The sequence below is a fragment of the Ammodytes marinus genome, assembly GCF_949987685.1.
Source record: "Ammodytes marinus genome assembly, chromosome: 5".
Lineage (NCBI taxonomy): Eukaryota > Metazoa > Chordata > Actinopteri > Uranoscopiformes > Ammodytidae > Ammodytes > Ammodytes marinus.
Genome location: NC_137234.1, coordinates 31,395,892 through 31,401,752, shown reverse-complemented (window position 1 = coordinate 31,401,752; position 5,861 = coordinate 31,395,892).

Below are 5,861 nucleotides of genomic sequence, written 5' to 3'. Positions count from 1 at the left end.
TGGTTCTATCTATGTGAGAAAATTTAATAAATGCGGAAATCCCACATAAAACCTTTTTCCTCATAGCTGTTATTCATCAGTTCACACATCTCTAAATGATATTGCAGTATATTTTCTTGGTCCTTTACTCAGAAAGCCGGCGTTGGTAGTTAGTTGATGGAAGAAGACACAGTTGAATGCAGATGAGGAGGTCTCAGGAACAATTCTTTTATTTAAGCAACAAAACTCATCCTGCAGTCAAAACGAAGCCAATAAGAATTTAAAGTGTTTGTAGCCAAACAACTAATATAGGTACCTACACAAAACCAAAAGCTATGAAAAGTTCCTTAGTTTGAGACCTGACTTTTTCCAGAATTGTGGCCGGTTTTAACCGCCACTCTAAGTGATCTGATTGGTTCTTCAGGACAGTACGCCCTGCTCCTCCTAACACCTAATTGGTGTACCCTAACTAACTCCACCCTAATAAGTCAGGGGACATCTGGGTTGCCCTCTGGCCCCCAGAGGACATCCTGAGTCTAGTCATCACCTAGAGTCGATATGTCACGTTGGCCAAGAAGTCTGATTCAGCAACTTTTAAGACAATGCTGATGATGATGATGATGATGATGACCAGGATCAATAAACTACTGTTAACTCTTAGCCAGACTGTCTTTGATTAACTCACAAGACAGTCACCTTTGTGTGAAATTTGAATGATCTACAGGTCAGCCTTGAGGGTTTCCTCCTCAAGCAGCTTACATCCCTGACTTTGCCCCCTGCCTGATGAGGCATTGTCGCTGTCCTACTCTGTAGCAGTAGACCTTAATATAAAATGTATAATAACATACAGTAATCTTAGAATGTGTCATAACAAAATACACTACAATATGTTCACTCATTCTTTTTTCGCAGACATCATCAGGGTTCAACATAACTTTTTTTTCCTACTGGCCTGCCGGGCCAGTGGATCTGAGTTTTACTGGCCCCTTGTATATTTTCACTGGCCCTGCACACACTTTTTTTTAACCAAATCTAAAAGGGAATATATATACTGTAACAGTATAGATATTCTCTTTGGATTTGGTTATTTTTCTTTTAGTTAATTATATGAAATATTGATATTGCTCATACACATAATATAAAACCAGGCAAACATATTGAATTTGAAGCCTACAGAGGTTTAGCTGCGGTAAAATATGAAGCCTCTGTTGAGCATATCATTAGCTTCAGGAAGTCACTGGTCCTGGTCATGAAATAGTCAAACTGCAAAGTTTAATTTTTCTCAATGACAAGTTGATTAATGAGGATGAGCGATGCAGGTAGTTTGATTGTATTACCCTTGAACCCTAAGTTTCCTGTTTTAATGCTAACAGTTAGCAGCTTCAAATGCATTGAACAGAAATGAGTGTTGTCAAACTTCCCAGTTCAAGCTATAGTGTGTAACTTTTTCAAATAAATGAATGCAGGTTAGGCTACATTCAAGCCATCACGAGTTTACACTAAGTTGAATGAGTCTTTCAGCTCCACAAAACTCTCTGTATTTTTCTCAGTATGGCAGTATTAAAATACTGGGGTCACCCTCTGACACTGGCACAGGAGCTCAAGATGCGTTAACGAAATGTTTCAGTTGTTGATTCAACTGCTAAGAAAAAACCTGGACGTACAGCAGAAGGTATACAATCCTTGCGCAACCACAGAAGGTTTACCTCATGTACATGCGGTGACAGTGTTGTTGTTATATCTCATAATTCCTCATGGGGGTGACAGAAGATACGCACTGATTTAACTTTCTCAGCACTGCACTTCACACAGCAGAGCTCTCAGTTGTGGTCACTGTTTTGTTATCGTATATGTTCGAGACAATTTATTTTGTTTTTTACTTGGTTTGCCATTGAGGAAACGTTTTTTGTAAAAAAATAAATAAAAAAAAGATTGTGGAAACCTGAATTGCAAAAACACCGAAGCTAGTGACTAAATAGTTTACCATATTTTCTCATATCCACAGAGAAAGTACATGTTCATTTGTTTTCGTTTTCTTTTGATGTGAGAACTGAATAAGAATAACAACTGTAGCATCATACACTTTTAAGATTCTTTGCAATGTTTTTAGAATGCCACATTATTTTGTGCGCCTGCATTTGAAATTTTGCATGAATGTGTTTCGAGTTATGGGGTAACAAATTCAGCTTGAAATTCAGCTTGAGAAAAAGCGAGTAAAAAATGTCAGAGAGGTCATGAGAAACTGAACTCAGAATTGGATCTATAAGCTGCTCTATACCTCCGTCGTGCCCAGAGACAGAGGTTGAGATAAAAGAGCCTAGTGATACACATAAGAAAAAAGGGTAGATACCAGTGTTATGCCATATAGAAATTCCAGTTTCCATTTGATGTTTTGCCTTGTCTCTGAGATTGTGGCTGCGACCTCTGTAAATCCGAGATGTTTACATGTTAAATTGAACATTTTAATTTAAAAAAAAAACATGCATTCGTACAAGGACTAAACACTGTTGCCCTTATTGGTATAACTCAAGTTTTATGACACATTTACAAACTATAATTTATGAAAATGTACAGAAGCCCTTTTGCTTGCAAAGTATTCAAAAAGCATTTAGCATTATCTCACAGCCCTTTATATAACTCACTTTCTCGATCACTATTTCATCCTGGAAAGCAATGGTTACGTGCTTTTTAATGCCAGAGCATGTCAGAGTCACCTTTGTAGATTATTCACCAGGGGTCAGTATGCATTAAGCTTTGGCCACTGGAGTGTGTGTGCTGAAAAAACATCCAGTGGCAAGTTGCTAGCTACGGTGGCCCATTAGTTAACATACCAATTTACAGGGCCTAAAGGCTGTGTATTAACACTGTATTGGGGCGCTCCGGTGACGTAGTGGATAGAGCGCATACCATATTGGCTCTGGCCTTCGTTGCAGTGGTCGCGGGTTCAAATCTGGCCTTGTGGACCATTTACTGCAGGTCATCCCCCCTTTCTCTCTCTCTCTGTCTCCCCATTTCAACTCTGTATTGTCAATAAAGCTTGAAAATGCCAAAAAATAATATTTAAAAGAAAAAAAACACTGTATTTTTTTTGTGGATCATGATCATTCACTGATTTTTACAAAAAATGTATTTTGACAACAAGCATTCTCCTCAATTGCTGACTCCACCTTTAGTACCTTATTAAATTGAATACCTTATAAATAAATAAAAAATGGTTGATATTGCATTGATCAAGTCTGGCAGTAAAACACACACGTATTATCTTGATCAGTGAATCAGCTTTTAGTTTTAACCTGGGTCCCAAATGTATCCACACAGCTCATTCTTACCTTTACCCCCTGAGAATGAAACGTTCCAGTCTCACTGCAGAGGGAGAGGGTCGAGAGACTACTACTTTTCGTTCATCTAATCCTTTCATTCATTGCTGCTTTCATTCACTATTCTCATGGTCCTCCTCCCATAGCTAGGAAGTGAGTGTCCCTTTAAAAACATGCTTCTGAAACATCTACGCATCCATGAAACCCTCGACCATATGACATGTCCCCGACTTTCTTGCTAAGGCTGCACAACCTTCCCCTTTATTTAACGCACATTTATTTTAGGTGACCCAAGGGAACTCTGGGCTACACCCTGGGCAGAGGTCTAATGAGCCAGAATAACTGAAAACATGTGTTTTGGATGTGAAAGCCTTTTGATGAGCCAGTGTTCCCCCTTCATTCTACCTTGTAGTATCTAAAATACACCTAGCAAAACATTCCTATTGCTTTATGTTGTACAAAAAGGAAAGTGTGTATGTTAAAATGGCTTTAATGATATAGCCTTGAGTTCAAACAGAAAAAAGAAAATTCAAAATCTTAAAATAAGCCAGTTGCCTGTTAACCATCCCAGGGTTAAAGGTTATGTCCATGTAGACTTGGCAGATGACAAAAGGAAATAAATCAGAGATACATTTAAAGGAATAATTCAAAAGAATATATTTTTTGCTTGTTGCCTCACTTCTATGCGACAGAAACCATTCCATTAACAGTGCCTTGAAGAAGAAATGGGTAAAGGTCGCTCATCAATAATTAGCTCATCACAAATACTGGTAGTTAATGGGAAGTAAAAGCCTTTTGCTAATCTCATTAGCGATGAGTGATCTATGGCCATTTCCTCTTAGAACATCCAAACAAAGTTCCAAGAATGGTTTCTGTTGCCTAATCTTAACAAGCTAAAAATAAAAATAAGTAAATTTTTCCTATAATATTGTACTTCCTGATATCAGAAATTGGGGAATAGAGATATTTTAAAGGGGTGGGGAGAGGGGGCTAGATCACACACACGTGTCAGAGCCGGCCCGAGGCATAAGCGAACTAAGCGGTCGCTTAGGGCCCCCGACCGCCAGGGGGGGCCCCCTCCAGTTCTTTAGTTTGTGTGTTTGATATTAACATCATATTATGCAAATGTAAGTTATCATACAAAAAAAGTAATAAAATGTTTTGGTCTAGATAATTAATAGCCTAAAAATGTAATCAGTTCATCTGGGAGGAAATCCGAAATTATCTGATCATGTCACGTTCACGTCCATGCACAGTGTGTATTGAGTTTATTTAAAAACAATTGGAAATGGGGCTGCCCTCAGTTGCCCATGCACTGTGTATAGTCTATAGCCTATTTCAGTCTTGTCTGTGGAAAAAAAGACACAGTAGCTGGACAACAGAGTTCTTCTGCTTCGTTCCTCTCTGCATCTAAATGCATTCATTATATTACAGAGAAATATGTCCCGTAAAAGAAAAAGAGCTCCAAGCCCAACCCAGAGGACCCTCCATAATATTTTATTTTATATTAATATTTTTATGGAAAATGCATGTGTCCTTCTTCAATAGCTAATTCATCTGACCCAGTGTCTCCAAATTATTTGTTCACACAAAATTTCACAGATTTAGCCTCTTAATTTTCCTCTTAAAGTGCACCAGATTCATGCATTTCACTTTAAAAAGGTTAAAAAAATCTCCCGAGGGGGCATCCCCCCGGACTCCCCTAGGAGGGTCTGAATCTCGGCTGTCTAATATTTTTGCAGAGCTGCACAGTGGAGGCACTAGCGGAAAACACTGGGTGTGTGAATGATATTTAACAAAGATCTATAGTTTCAGCAGCGCTAACATTGGAGAGGGGCCCCCCAAATCATATTTTGCTTAGAAATATGAAGACTTGGGCCGGCTCTGCGTGTCAGGTAAATGCTTATGTAAAGAGCAGAATCCTTTTGGTCCCTTTGCCTTCATGCAAATATGTGTGGTCTGTGTTTTAGGCCCATCAGATTCAACAGACACATGGACTTATGTTAAATACTTATGCACGTGAACACACACACAATAACAGATATAATATTGTGATTATTGTCTCCAGATATAAAAGTAAACCGTTTTAAAGTCCTGGGGTAAAGATAAGGGAGATAGATGCCAGAGGGAAACCCAGTCCAGTCAGGAGGAAAGAGATACACCTTTTCACACTATCCCATAACTTATTCATTGTTTTCCAGGAAAGGCCCTAGAGACACAGCAAACACTCGTGTACCTACACATACCGGTGCAGCATTACATGAGGAACGTGCTTCTTGCAACCTGGCTCTCATTATGCAAATGAATGTAGCTTGGCTTTCAGGCAAAGTGACTTGCTATCTGTGTGTGTCCAGAGATAATTCTTTGACTGCAGTGGAAAATACGGATGCAATGCTAATCATAAACAGGTCTGCGTGAGGCAAAAAATAGCTTTGGGATCATTCCTCGCAGGCCAAACAGTCTAATTTGGGACGGATCCCGGTACCTCTTGTTGCAATCAAATGCCTTTGCATGTAGATACTGTGTGGCTACTGCACAACTAGTTTGGCAGCAACACACAAGGCC